Source organism: Protopterus annectens, chromosome 2.part1 (genome assembly GCF_019279795.1).
Source record: "Protopterus annectens isolate FY-2018-M chromosome 2.part1, PAN1.0, whole genome shotgun sequence".
Lineage (NCBI taxonomy): Eukaryota > Metazoa > Chordata > Ceratodontiformes > Protopteridae > Protopterus > Protopterus annectens.
Genome location: NC_056729.1, coordinates 59,195,022 through 59,210,421, shown reverse-complemented (window position 1 = coordinate 59,210,421; position 15,400 = coordinate 59,195,022). Strand labels below are relative to the sequence as shown.

Here is a 15,400-nt window from a genome sequence, read left to right as displayed (position 1 = left end):
ATGAAGTAAAGACACCACTAAAGAGAAGAGAGTCAGACTATCTTCTATGGAAAAACATTTAAATCACTATACAGGTTTAATGAATATAAGGAATATTTTAGACTTAAAACTACAAAGCTTTCTAAAGTATACACACTATTCCTTCGGATATGGAACACAAATCAATAGTGATAAAGTTTTTGTATCAAATGAGCTATATTCAAACACAGAAAATATATTAATAGTCTTGTGCCATTTGCCTAACTATAATGCCATTACATTCACTTTAACTTTTAGCACAAATATCTCAATTTATTATCAAAGGTTACCTGCATACTGTACATAATTAATTAAAATAAAAGATTTTAATGATTGTTTTTTGAGAGAAATTAATCAATTCATGGAATTTAATAGGAATGGGGAGGTGACAGATGTTATATTCTAGGAGACCTTAAAAGCCTATTTATTTGGTAAAGTTAAGCACTGGTATATAGTAAGAGGAAAGAATGGGGCAAGGACTTGATTGTTCTGCAATCTAATGTAGATAAATTAAAGTCAAACTTAAAGCCCAATGACAAAGCTTCAAATATGGAGTTAAAAAAGTTGAAGCAGGAATCTCAGAAAATACTTCAACAAAAGATCTCAATCAATCTGGAAAAAATTTAAATTACAGTCTTATTCAGTGCACCCAAAGAATCTATATAGAATAATCATTAGATCAAAAAATGTGAAAAAAATAAATCACATTAAAGAGATTGTATATAAAGGGGAAAAACACTGAAATAAATCTAAATGACATATTACAATGTTTTAGTAAATATTATGAAAAAATTAATAAAACAGAGACAAACTTAGATAACAATGAACTAATTGATATTTTTTGAAGGAAAATCTTCTTCTTCTTTTGGCTTTTCCTGGTTAGGGGTTGCCACAGCGGATCACTTGTCCACTCATGATTGGCAATGGAGTTTTATGGTGTCAAGTTGCCAGCCCAGCACCCAACCTTCCACAGAAGGCACACACACACACACTAACTCACTCCTAGGGCCAATTTAGAGTGTCCAGTCTACTTACAGCATGTTTTTGGGATGTGGAAGGAAACCGGAGAAACCCACGTGAACACAGGGAAGACATGCAGACTCCGCACAGATGGCACCCCAGCCAAGGATCGAACCGGAGAACCTCTTGCTGTGAGGTAGCAACACTAACAGCTGCACCACCGTGGCCGCCCATTTTTTGAAGGAAAATATACATCATAATTTAACTAATGAGCAAAAAAGTAAAATTGATAAGTATTTTTTCTTTTAAAGAATTGAAAGACCAAATTAAAAGTCTCAAAACCAACAAAGCTCCATAATTAGATGGTATCATCCCAGAACTGTGTGAACTGCTGTTGTTTGTCTTTTCGGCTTTTCCCAGTTAGGGGTTGCCACAGCGGAACTCCGGTCTGCTAATGATTGGCAGTAGAATTTTTTATGGTGCCGAGTTGCCAGCCTGATGCCCAACCTTCAGTGAAGGCACGCCCATTCACACATGTCTTTCAGAGGCCACTCGACCGTGGGGAGGACATGCAGACTCCACACAGAAGGCACTCCAGCCATGAATCAAACAGGAGAACCTCTTGCTGTGAGGCAACAATGCTACCGCTGTACCACCGCGGCTTCTCTAACTGTATAAACTGCTACCTGACAATATTTTAAAAACCTTATTGAACATCTTTGAAGAAGTCAAAAGCTCTACTAATACTTCCTCCTCCTGGAGATACTCAAAAATTACACCTATTTTAAAATCAGATAAATATCTTGTATCATGTGCTTCTTATCACTTTAGCTCACTTTTGAATGTAGACTACAAAATGTTCATGTCTCTACAAGCAAAAAGGCTAAACCCTATTCTCCTGGGAATTAATAAATGAAGATCAAGCTGGTTTTATAATAAACAGAAGAGTGCAAGACAATATTATAAGAGTTTTTTCATTAATTGATATAGCAAATAAAAATAAAAAAGAACTATCAATAATAAGTCTAGATACTGATAAAGCTTCCGATTCAGAGAACTGGCCTTATTTGTTTAAAATATTAGATGACTATAACTTTTCCTCTAGTTTTACAACAATACTTAAAACGCTTTATAGCAATTCAGTATCTTTTGTTGAGATAGGTTCCTTTCTATCTAGGTCCTTTAATATAGCAAAAGGTACAAAACAAGAATGCCCTCTTTTCCCTTTATTATTTGCTCTAAATATAGAACCACAAGCTACCTATATAAGATCTAACATAAATATTTAGTGCTTCAAAATAAATGAAGACTTTTCATTAAAAATCCAGATTTTTGCTGATGACAAACTGATGACATGTAGTGATGTACAACACTCATTAGATAATATACTCAAAGCCTTGGATTACTTTAAAAAGATTTCTGGCTTAAAATATAATCATAATAAAACTAAAACATTGCTTATAAACAAAAATAACCACTTTTTGAAAATCACACAAAACTTTTAACTGGGAAAATTTTCAAATGAAATATTTAGGTAACACTATTGAATCTAAGAACAAAGATTCCATATTTATAAACTATAAAAGCTTAAAGGATGAAATCATAAAGTTAATAGACACTTGCAATAAGCTATTCTTTACAATGGAAAATGGATGAAATCATAAAGTTAGAGAATTGGAATAAGCTATTTTTTACAATGGAAGATAGGCTCACCCTGATTAAAATGATAATTTTACCAAAAACCTTATGCTATAGTCAATCAAAAATAAATTCTACTTTACTTAAATTCTTATGATACCCTAAAAAAGCCATGTATATATTTAGACTGGCATGTCAAAAGCTGGAAGGAAAGTGGCATTGGGTTTCCAAACACTGAGCTATACACCAATGCTGTAATTATTATAATAATATTATTGTGGTTAGATTTGTCATATATCTCTTGTTGGAAATCTTTACATGAGAAAATATTATCAGACAACAACAAATTTATCATAGATTCTTATAGGAAACTGGGTGCCAATATATTCTAATGGGATCTAAAAGATTTTGTTCTGAATGAAAGACATAAGTTTACTCTTATGCCTTTTATTAACCAAATCCTTTCGATCTTTAAAAGGTTTATGAATTCAAATTACTTAGTCAAGGAATTATTGTTATGATCTTTTAATGCAAACACAATGACAGCTCTCAAGAATAGTAACTTAATATTTTGGCATTAGTTTCTTAATGGAAACAAAATACATCATGCTGAATATTTAATTAGCAAGATATAGCACAGAGCAAGGAGGCTGGTAAGATATACATACATGTAAAGAATATATTCAAGATAAAATAAAAATATCATTAGATCTTCAAACTAAACCTGTTCTAAAAATCTTGGATCTATTGTCTAATGCTAATAGTGGGCCACCCAAGGGGAAGTCAAGATTATTAGAACTGAATTTGTTACCCCGCATATGACACTCTGAAACTTCTCAACAAAAATTAACAATTAACCATTTTCAGAACTAAATAAAAAGTTATTCTTAAAATCTGCAGGAAAGTCAATGCCCTCACTTTATTGGAAAATCTATACATGGGAATTAAAGTACAGATTCTATCTTACACCTAATAAAATTACACAAATATATAAAACAGGAAAAATAAAATGCTGGAGGTGTAATGAAGTTCTTAATGTTGATTGATTATACATGATAATAGATTGTAAGTTGGTGACTTCTTTGAGTCTATATTATTTCAGTGAATGCTTAAAATAGCGAATGCTGTTTAATCGACCCATTAAATTCCAAATTCCTAAATCTTGAACACACGGAATGGCGATTTTTTTCCCAGGGAAAAAATCATTGATCTGTTAAAAAAAAAAATTGGTTAAAACTATTGAGTTTGTTGGAGAGTTTTATTTGTTTAGGATACTATTCATACCTCTCAAACTCTTAGCCCAAGACATCCGGACAGACTCTAACATAATGGGTGACAAAGGACCAAAAATAAGGACAGATTTTAAATATATCTCTTCTAAACTTAGAAAGTTGCTAGAATAACAAGGCTTGTGGTAACATGCATTTTCTGCGGTATATGAAGTCGGAAACTTAAATGTATGTCATTATTTAGTGATTTCTTTCCTCAGATCATCCCAATCATTTGCCAGAAAGCCACATTTTTTTTGAGGAAAAGACCAAAATTATGAGGCAAAAATCTGGACAGTCTGCAAAAATCGGACAGTTGTGAGGTATGATCAGAGTTTAGCAACATATTGGGAGAAAAACAAGTCTTGTCTAAATTTTTAAAAGCTTCTATCATCAGACATAATGATTCAGTCAAAACCAAAACTGAAAGTCCACAAGATGTCAGATGTTTGTTGCAACTTCTTGTTAGACTTTGTTACCTGTGACTACACTGTTAGCCAGCATTAAATTGTTCATGTCCCGAACTTGTAGCAGTTATAATAATTTATTGCAAATTAAATAAACTCTGGTCCTGTTTCCAAAAGACTACAATGAGAGCAGGCTAAAAGCATGTGTTTTGGAATCTGGCCCCTGTAGTAAGCGTGTTTATAGACAGCCCTTACACTGAAGTAAGTCACTTACACTGAGAGCACGTCTTCTTGAATCTGACCCTATATGTCTTAATTTTAAAATTAAATATTCTATCCAACTCCATAAATGCTGTGTGTAGACTCAGTGTCCTCTGCTTTTACTTTCTGTTACTATGTTATAGACACATTCTGCATACAAGTCATCTGACAGGTTACTGTATCTGAGAGTGCAAGCAAAGTCCATACCAGTGTTGCTAAAACCACACTTAAAATAGAAGGAAGAGGGTATATATGGTATAATTGCCTTACATGGGAACAAAAATGTCTTGAGACTTTAACCTGGGCTGTTTTCAGAAAAAGTCAGCACATTTCTTTATTGGGTTCTCCCCCTGGCATGGCATGCTTGTTCAATGAGAGCTGTAATGTGTATATCTCATTTGCTTGCCTTTTCTCCAAGTTAACTACTATCTGAAATTATATAACTCTTTCTCTGTTTTTGATTAAATCATTATATATATCTTCAGCGGTAGCGCTGTTGCCTCACAGCAAGAGGTTCTTCTGTTCGATTCTCGGCTGGAGTGCGGGGAGTGGCTTCTGTGTGGAGTCTGCATGTCCTCCCCACGATTTGTGGGCATTCGAAAGACATGCATAAATGGGCGTGCCTTCGTTGAAGGTTGAACATCGAGCTGGCACCTCGGTGTTCATCAAAATCTACTGCCAATCATTAGCAGACCGGAGCTTTGCTGTGGCAACCCCTAACCGGGAAAAGCCGAAAGACAACAACAACAATTATATATATCTTCACGAGAGTGGGAGGAGTTGGTTTGCAACTCAGAAGTCAGTAGTAAAAGCCACACCTGAACATATGTAAGAATAGTTTGAGCAGTGGGAAGTAGGAATAGACCATGACATTATTAGCGATCTATACAGTGTTGTGTACCCTAAAAATCCTCTGAGTCTCTAAATATAAAAATGTTAAAAGTACTGAAAGTGGATTTAGAGTGAGAGCATTCTAAACAACATTTTTATTTTAAGCTTTGGAATGAACTAAGTGCACTGTGGAACCCTGGAAATGATTTCCTTGCCAGTTTACTTAAAGTGAACACACCTTCTCTCTAAAACTCACTTTAAGCTGTTTATGTCTGTTCTTATACCACTATGTGGTTTTATTTTGTATTAATTTGTTAATCAGATAAGCCAACTAAATGCAAGGCAATAGAAATATTGATGTTTGGTCAGCAACAATGATGAAAGGCCTAAATGAGATGTTCTTATACTTTAAGGCAACTTGCTGGATAGTTATTTCATAAAGTAGTTTCTTAATGCATCATTGATAATAGGTTTGCTGAAAACAGCAATGAATGCAGAAAGGTAAACATTTCTTATGAGGAGGTAGAAGACAGTACATCCCCAGTCTCTTTCCACTACCCCTTCAGTAACTAAATTCCACAAATGATGCACCAATGATAATGGAAAGAAATCAGATTAATTGTTTTCAGGTTGCAAACTGAGCTTAATAAACTATGATTCATAACATAGCTATGCTGTAAACTGGCTGATTCTGTTATAGTAACCACCAGATGATAGTTTTAAACAATTTTATTTTCTGTGACACAATGTTTTCACTGAATTTATGTACATCATTCATTTTCAAGTAAACTACCTTTTATTTATCTAAAGTATTTTTTTCTGACAGTCTGGATCATCAAAAATGCAAAATTACATAAACATAAACGTATTAACTTGTTTTGTAACCAAGTTCAGAAGAAACAAAGTTAGTTGGACTGCTAGAAAGAGATAAAGTGTGACATTTTATACAAGTGTCTGACTTTTTGGAATTGTACACCAGATTTCAGAATGAAGCCCTAGCCGTCTGTATGTATATGCTCCATCCTATACACACCCTAAATTTACTGTATATTTCTACCCAAGATATTCAAGAGAAATGAGGTTTGGAACAGACCTTTTTGTCCTGGGACATCTTCATTGGGGGCTAGACACATAGGTTAGCAGGGATTAAAAGAATAAGGGTAGGATTAGGGTTAAATGTGAGGGCGGGATGTTTAGGAGGAAATGAGGTAAGAATAAGGAGGGGATTAGAAGGTTTTTGTCAAGGAAAACTGAAGTAGGAGTTACATTTTGGCGTGAACTTGCTACAGCAAGTATGATGCCTGTGACGACCTGTAGGCACTGTGGTTTGCAGGTAGGCCTTGGACTACATTTAGTCAGGTTTTCTTTTGGGGGGGAGTTGGTCTATAAGGCAGGGGAAGAGTTTTAATGGGGTGTAAGGCTATTGCTCATTCCTGCTGGGTACTTCAGATTTAGTATTTTATTGAGAATTGCTTACGAAAGGGGTGATTTATGTACTGCAAGTGGGTCGGACCAGGAGAATTCACGGAATGGGTTAAGGTTTCTTTGGTAATTGTGGTAAGCATGTCAGTTAGTGGTCAGAGGCTGTGGGTGATCGGCCTGGTGTGATTCTTTCGTTGCTGATGTGTGTTTTTGGCTGAAACGGCAGTTTAACTTGGCTGTTCGTGGTCTAGGAAGCGCTGGATCCAGCCGTGTGTTGCTGGACAGGTGCGGTTATGTGGGGAATCATTTCGATGTTGGATAGGGCACATGTTTTGTGGAATGCCTGCTTTTCTTGTTGGGAGAAGTCCGGGTGGCCTCCGGTTCATGAGTAGTGAATAGTTGTGGTGGGGTTTGGTTCCTTCCAAACAAGTTTACCATGTGTGGTCATAGAATTATGACATGTTAAATAATATTAAATACATTAACTTTCATTTGTCCTGGGCAGGGTGGCCTTGCTCCTACTTCATCAGTGCTCCGTTTCACGGGGAAATGCATATTACAGTTAGCGGCTGTAGTGGTGCATGCGTGTGGCATGAATAACAGTCCCGGGGGGTTGACTGTTCTTCCTTTAAGGGGAGGTTATAGTTTTAGGCCCTCAAAAAATATATATAATAAAAGACTAAAAAGCCTCATAGGTTTGCACATTCACTAATACTTAATTAAAATAAAATTTTTGAACACCTGGCACCGGCACTGATATGTAACAAGGGTAATGTGGCTAGATTCTGCATGTTGCTTCCTTTAGCGGGCATTTTTTTTCAGCAGTGGGGTTCCGCACTGCTTGAATGTGTTTCAGGGATTTTGCCGCGTCTCTCCTCAGGCTGTCAGTTGTGGTCAAATATAGTTTGAGTTGAAAAGAGAAGGTTATCCCTTAATCCCATTAAAGGCAAAATGCTGTTTTGTAACTGTACCTATAGTCGGTGTATAACTTGTGAAAATTCTTGTTTTTAATAATAAAACAGACTTTCTTTTAAATTAAATGCATTGGATTTTAAGTATTAATAAAGATATCATTATTGCCATTTTTACTCTTTATGCTGACAGAATATGATGACTGATGCAATTAATTTAGTTTTTTCTGGTGATATATTATTATCAGTCATTTTAAGATGCATTATTCTCACCACCTCTTTCTCTTAGATGAACTGCTGTTATTATTTAGTGAAGGGTAGTATCTTTGGAATCATTTAATTGTCTTTGGAGCATTCTATTATTTTGCAGTTAGCTTCCATATGTAGGATTATTTTTGGTAAGTTACAGGAATCTGGACTATTTTCGGGCTGTAGTGTAGTGCTGTGGCATTCATTGGTGCAGTTCGTGGCCACAGTTTGTGTGGGTTTGTGTTGAGATTGAGTTCACGTGTTTCTGTTCTGTGGTCATTGGATGTTGCTGCATTCACTTATTGTTGATCGGTAGTGTTTGTTTTTCATTGCCTATAGGACCACATTTAATGTATACATGTGGTCTTGTGGTGCCAGAGGTGTTTTTCATTCTCAGTTGACTTCACTTGTGTCACCATTGTGTGCCTTGTATGTGTGTTGTTTTGGCATTTGATGATGCATGAATTGCGCATTTGTGTTGCTGCCCAGCAGGAGAGGACCTTGCAGGTGTAGGTAGCCATACTTGAGCATTTTCTGTCATGTAGCATACTTCAGAGCTGTCTTGTCCTGTGACCAGTGCATTTGCTAGATCTGATGCTCCCAGGCTGAAGCAAAAAAAAAAAAGAAGGACGTTTTCTTTCAGAGATGGCAAGTCGGGATGTTTTCTCTCCGGGTTTCTAGATTTCGGAATGCCGGTACAATGATGCTACCCCATATGGAACTGCTGATTATGCCCACCCCCTTTGCTTCACCCTAGCTGTATAGGTTGGCTTATCTCAGTGTCTGCTGTGTCAGGGTGCCAACTCTGTAGTTGTTTGTTGGATCTGCTTTGAATAATCTCCCAAACACCTAGAAGCCTGGGTGTTTAAGTGCTACAATCGGGTTCAAGCCCTGCCTGGGCTAATTATTGGTTGTGGTAGAAAATCCCAGATGGCTTAGTGGTATGGTTTCTGACTATGGTGCACAGGGTCCTGGGTTCAAGCTCTGACAGGGCCAGTTATTCGCACCATGGCAAAACTCAGACTTTCACTGTCAACATTTTGAGTGTCAATCAGCTTGCCACTGACAGTCAGTAAGGCTCTCTCATTGGGGGCACAAATAATGCACGGGGACTACTTTGTCTGTTGTCCCTGTCATGTTCCTGTTTGTGCTGTGTCCAGAGAGAAAGGATTCAGATGTGTGAGATTGTGCAGGAGACCCTGGATGCTGGGACCAAATTCAGAGCATCTTTGGTTTATCTGCAGTCCTGAAGGGTTTTCTTTGATCAGGTGGTGTCTCGCGTTTGTGGTCTGTGTCTTGTCTAGGGTATTGGCTGTCAACTTGAAGGAGGATTCAGGGTCTGCTTGGGCCAATGTCCTTTGCTTGTTACAGGGAATGGAGTTTTGGTGTGGTTGTAATTGGTTGGGGAATACTTGACAGACTTTAACTTTCGCGTGTTTTTGTCTACCTGTGAAGATGCCTGTCAGGAGGGCATGCATGGTACAGCTTTAATGGCTGTGGGGGAGGGTTAGGGCATATACTGTTAGTTAATGGCAACTGTAACTTCTTCAATTAAAGCAGTGCATCTGAGACAGCCTTTGACACTACCATTTGGATAGTCCGGCATAAGCTTTTATGATGTTGGTGTTCCGCAGGGTAGGGTCATTAATAGCATGGAAGGCTAGTCACAGATCACCACAAGGAAGACTGTGTGGCACAGAGCATAGCGAGATGGCTTTTTGTCTATCTCAATACTCTTGGAATTTTAGATCAGTCATTTTCTTGTTTAGGAATCTTTGGAGTCTTTGTAATTTGGCATGATATTCAGGCAGGTATATATTGTAGTGGATGTTGTCTGATGTCAGATTTGATAACAGGAGGTATGGAGATACATGGTTTTATATAGAAGAAATGCCCTTGAAAATTATCTGTACCCAGGTTGAATGGTAGCTTGACTAGGATTCAAACATGGTAGTCAAAGGACAATTAGTGACAGTTTTTTTTTAAAGGGAAGGTGTTTCTTTTAAGGCAAGGTGTCCTTAATATGGTATATATTAGACAAATCTTTCCTGTCAAATTGATTCACACTATTTTTGGGATTAACTTGGTACATAGTGAAGTGAACCTGGGCAAAATAAAAAAAAAAGGTTTGTCATTTCTAAATGTTTGAATAGCTGTTTTAGTCCTCATGGGGTGGAACAAATGGGCAAATGGTGAAACGCATGCTAATTGTTGCTGTCACCTTCAGTGGGTGGGTTATGGGGTGGTTAAAATATGCTGGTTTACCTATAAAGAAGATCTTTTTAATGAAGTAATAGGATTTAGCTATGTAATTCTTAACGTCACTTAATACGAGATATACATTAATTCCGACATGTCCCACTTCATCATTCTGGGTCTATTCCAGAACATGGTGGTTTTAGTCAATTCGTGACTTCATACCTGATGGGGAATTCATGCTATTGCAAGGGCATACTTTTAGATTTTAGGAGCAATAGATGAAAGTTATCCCTGATAGGCCATTTGTTCTATTCTGGTGTGTGACCTTGGCTAGTTTTCTTGGTTTAAATGTATAGTATGGTTCGGGAACTGGTCATTGCTATAATTTTGGGGAGTCTTTAGGATAAAAGAGGTGAAATTCATGAGCAAGGTGGCATCTAGCAGCATTTACTGTGAAGGAGATAATGTTCACAGCTATTAATTTTCTTTTATTTTGGAGATGGAAAGCACAGGGGATCATCAGTTGGTGGAGTATATAAGTGCTCTTGAGAGGTGATGGTTATTAAGCCTGTTTCTGTAAGCACTTAACTTGACATGTCAGATTTGTGGCAAGGTGCTGAAAGGTGATTCAAGTTAATTTATAGGCAGGGTGAAGTAGGATTGGTGGTTTTCAAGGGGAATTGGGGTGGTTGTAAAGGACAGAATTATTGTAACATGAGTTTGGGGCATCTTTTTGTTAGCACGGTTGCAGTAAGCTAAGGACAAGGAGGGGTTATGAATGTTTGTAGCTCTTCAGTCCTGTATATCAGGCAGTTTTATTGGTTTGCGTGGGTTTATTGAGTGTCATTGGGTAAGGTTAATAGGCTGGGCTTTCTGGTAGATTGGAGTGTGGTAGTTAATGGTTGGGGTTTGAGCACATAGAAAGGGTTGGTTTCAGGGTATTTGCTATTAATTACAGAGGCAACAGCGAATTTGGAGGATGGAGGTATTGTGGGTATTTTTCAGATTGCAGGCTGGCAAGAAGGGAGTCCAAAAGGAGTTCAAAAAAAGGATATTAATTGTTTGGTTTAGGCTGCTGGTTGCTTCTGATGACTAACAGACATTTTATAGGAAAGGATTAGCTGTTAAGGAAGTGGTCTTTGTTGGCGTGTGCTGTGTGACTTTGGTACTGTTAACCATTATGTTGGACCATTGGGGCAGCATTGTAGGAATAGAGGCAGTGGAAATGGGAGAACAGGAAGTTTTGGGGTAGTAGGGAATTAATTTAGGGTTATATGTATTCTGCTAATTTAGTGTTATATGTATTCCACTGATTATGGAAGAGGGTTCTTCAAGGTTATGAGGGCTGCTGCTATGTGGATGTTTCATGTTATTCAGTTTAGTTGGGGTAATTGGGGTCATTATTGTGTACACAAGTGGCTGTCATACAGACTGCATTGGTAGATTAAATTGCAAGACAGTACCTAATATTTGTTTTCTTCTACTATATATGGTAACTATGTGTGAACAGCTCTTACCACATTTTACAGGGATCTGTGGGGTTAGTTTTGCAGTGTTGGTCACATAAATGTTCTGCAGACTTTGTTTCATATGGAAATCAATAGGTGGGGCAGGTAAGGTATATTTATATTTAACCTATCTTTCTACAGTGATTATTTGTAACATCTTCAGTTGGTATCCTTCTACTTTTGGTGCTTGTTGTGGATTATTGACTTTGTTGTTTGTTTTTGCTTTAGCTGTGAAATAATTTATTTAAGTAATGGTGGGGTTGGGCTGAGTTAAGGGAGATAGGGAAGTGTAATGGGGGACAGTTCGAGGAAAAGAGTGATTTTTGACATGCCGTAATGTTTTTAAGAAAGTTTGGGGTGAGTGTCGTGAACTTACAGCGCTCTTTCTTTTACAGATGAAAGCAGTCGGGGCTGGAAGGAAGTGGAGTTAGAAGGTGATGGATTTATCAGGGTGGCTGTTCCTGTTGTTTTGAATACACCGGTCACAGGAGCTGTTTTGGTCATCAGAGTGGCATGCAATAAGGTTGTAGAGGGCACACTTAGAGTGAGCAAAGCCTTGAAGGAAACCGAGGTGGAAGGTAATGAATTTTGTTGCAGTGGTTGTTTTGGTGTGGTACAGTGGGGTTGAGGGTAATATTACTTTATTCAGGTTCTTTGAGGCACTGGTGAATTTACAAAGCTTTGGATAGTGAGGTTTTTCGCATTGTAGGTATGCGGGTGTTCTAGGGGATAGTTCAAGTTTGGGTATTATGTCTATGAGGGAGGCTTAAGAAAGGCACGGTTTGTTGTGTTTCTTTACAGATGAGGGCTGGTCTTAATGATCTAGCTGGAGTTTAGAAAATGGGTGCACCAAATGATGTTTGGCCTTAGGATGGAAGTTGTGGTAAAAGAAGGGGAACAGCTTGGTTGGCTGGTGGGCGGAGAAGAGGGGCAGGCTTGCCCTCTTCTGTTTCCCCTCTGGTGGTGGAAGTGCAATTCAATAAGTTTGGAAGGAAAGTGAGTGGTTGCTCTGGTGGACAAGTTTTTGGTTGAAATTTATAACTATTGGCTAACAATCATGTTTATGGTAATTTGGTGTTATGTGTTTATTGAAGTAGAACAGGACAATTGCAGAATATGTGATCTTACTGCCAAAAGATGGATAGTGATGAGTGAAACACTGAAGGCAAGCAAAGGTCCAAGTGCATGGATTAATGCAAGCTGGGTATGTACTGCAACACAGACCACATTGTACTAATGATCAGTAGATGCTATTAGAAAAAGAAGATCAGTCTAGTTGAGTATATGAACATGAAATCTCATATCAAATGAACAGCTACAGAGAGATGTTCATCACTGGAATTCAACCATCTCAGGTATAATTAATCCAATTTTATTGATATACATATTCCATATGTGCTATAGGCCTGATAATCCAGTGTGCCCTTCACATAGTAGTAGATAGTGGTAGTACTCCAGCTTATAATCATTGTATTAAAGAGATTAAAAGGGCTTTACAAAATCATCCTTTATATGCTGGTTGATTGCTAGGATTCAAAATGCAGGCCTTCCAGTGTGTCACCAACAGAGTTGTGGTCAGTGCTGAGATTATAATTGTTTCCAAGCTATCCTTGGCCCATGTGTTGAGTTCCAAAAGTACCATTTGTTACTATTTTATACTAAAGTTACACTGCATGAAACAGCAGTACCTAAGGATGTCAGGGAATTGAGACGTGCAGGTAGTCTCAGTGGCCAGTTCCCATGTTAAACTCTTACATTGAGATGGTTAGTAAGGGAATGTCATGTATGATAGGTAAAATAAAAGAAAAAAAGAGTAAGAAGTATCCTCCAGTATCCATAATTAATTAATTCGTATCACATATAGTTCTTACTTTGTCAGTAAATGTAACTCAAAATAACCATAGTTTGTGAATTAACATGAACCAAGCCCACAGTAGCCTTTTTTTTGTAATGCACATAAAGCACTTTTTAATTATTTCTTTAAAGCTGATAAAACATAAGTTTTATAGTATTATGGCAATATCTGACACTGTGGTCTACAATATATTACTAAACAGTTTATGACAGATTGGCAGAGCTTGAGATTAGTTTTCAAATCATTTTCAAAATGCTTATGAGAGTTACTCTTTGCTAAGCTACTCTTCTGTTCATTTACTTGTTGTCTAAGGATTGCCATGCAATTCTGTTTTATTAACCATGCTCCACATAGTCTGTTTGCTACCTCGAGAAGAGATTGTTCAGAAGTACTTCCTACATTTTCAGTTTTGTGCAAATTATACTTTTCCTCTAATTTGTCACTGAAATAGAAGATCTTGTAGCTCTGATGAATTACAGATCATCTGATAATGCTGATAGAAGCTCAGCGGATTGAAAGTAAACCTAGCTAATTGATCACAGATGTTGATCTTTCATTTGTTTTGACAATAATTTGTTACTTTCTGGTATTTCCTATAACATTGTCACAGAGCAAGTGAGTGGGTGGTTTGATGATGTGAAGTCTTGGCATAACAGTGCTAATAACAACTTGTCCCCTTTGTGAGCAAAGACAGGTTGGACTGACATTTGAACAATGTTTTTCTTTCCCCACCTGTATAACCGCATCAAAATTTAACAATTTCTCCCATTTTTGGAGTAATTTGCTTTGAGCCATATCTAAATTACATGACAGCTGGACTGTTGTAATGCACTATGTCTCAGACCTTCTGGAGAAGGCTCTTGTTGCCAGTATTTGGTGAAGAACATGAGAGTGAAATCCTTGGGTGTCACCTCCAGACGGCATATTACCCTTAATGGACATGGTATGACCTCAAGATCTGTTCTAATAGAACACACAGATTTATTTTTCCCTTTCAAGTAGTACAACCATTCCCTACTCTCACCACAGATAACTGGCTCCCTGTAAGTCAATGTTCTATTCCTCAACCCTTAACGTTTGACTTTAAGCTTTTGACATTTGAACAGTCCCAGGCACTGCACATCCAAATCAACCCTCTACTGTCTGAGGTTCCATTCTAAAGGAGCTATGTGGTACAAAGACCTACCAATACTTTCAGTTTCTTTGATAATGCCTTTTAAATTCTTAGTTTAAAACAGATTCAAGTCAAAATAAAGAATCCCAAAACAATGAACTACACATTTTAAGATAATAAACACTCATGCCAAAAACATAGAAAACCAATAAAAATTTCTCCACTGGATTCATTCATAAGCTTATCCAAACAGGTCAAACACCAAGTAAATGAATACAACTTGACTTTAAAAAATAGTGAATCTACTACATAAATAGTATAATCTGAACTTTGGTAGTTTTCACCTGTCCTTCATCTTAAAATTAGCTAGCTTGTTATAAGTAATATAACTAATATTCCTGACAAATGCTATCATAATCTTGTTTACTTCCTTAAGATCATTTGGGATTGTTGTACAGTAAACTCTCACTTAACTGGCACCCGTGGGGATTGGTAGATGCTGGTTAAGTGTAGTTTCCAGTTGTTTGAGAGCTGCTTTGCAATTTTTGATTGGCTCATATACCAGTTCTTCATTGAGTAGAAGTGACTCTGCTTTGCGATTTTTGATTGGGTTGTATGTCGGTATACAAACCAATCAAAATTGCTGGTTGATTGGGAATGCCACTTGCTTATGTTCTGAATAACAGGACTTTACTGTAGTTTTATTATGTATAATGTAAAGTAACTTGTGGGAGTGTTCATCTCCAACTGAGTGATGGC

At 37.2% G+C, this 15,400-nt stretch overlaps 1 protein-coding gene across 1 annotated transcript in view; it reads right to left on the bottom strand.

Annotated features, from left to right (window-relative positions):
- Nucleotides 1-15,400, bottom strand: part of VIPR2 (vasoactive intestinal peptide receptor 2) — an 875,754-nt gene that overhangs the window by 701,597 nt on the left and 158,757 nt on the right. The window lies entirely within an intron of this gene.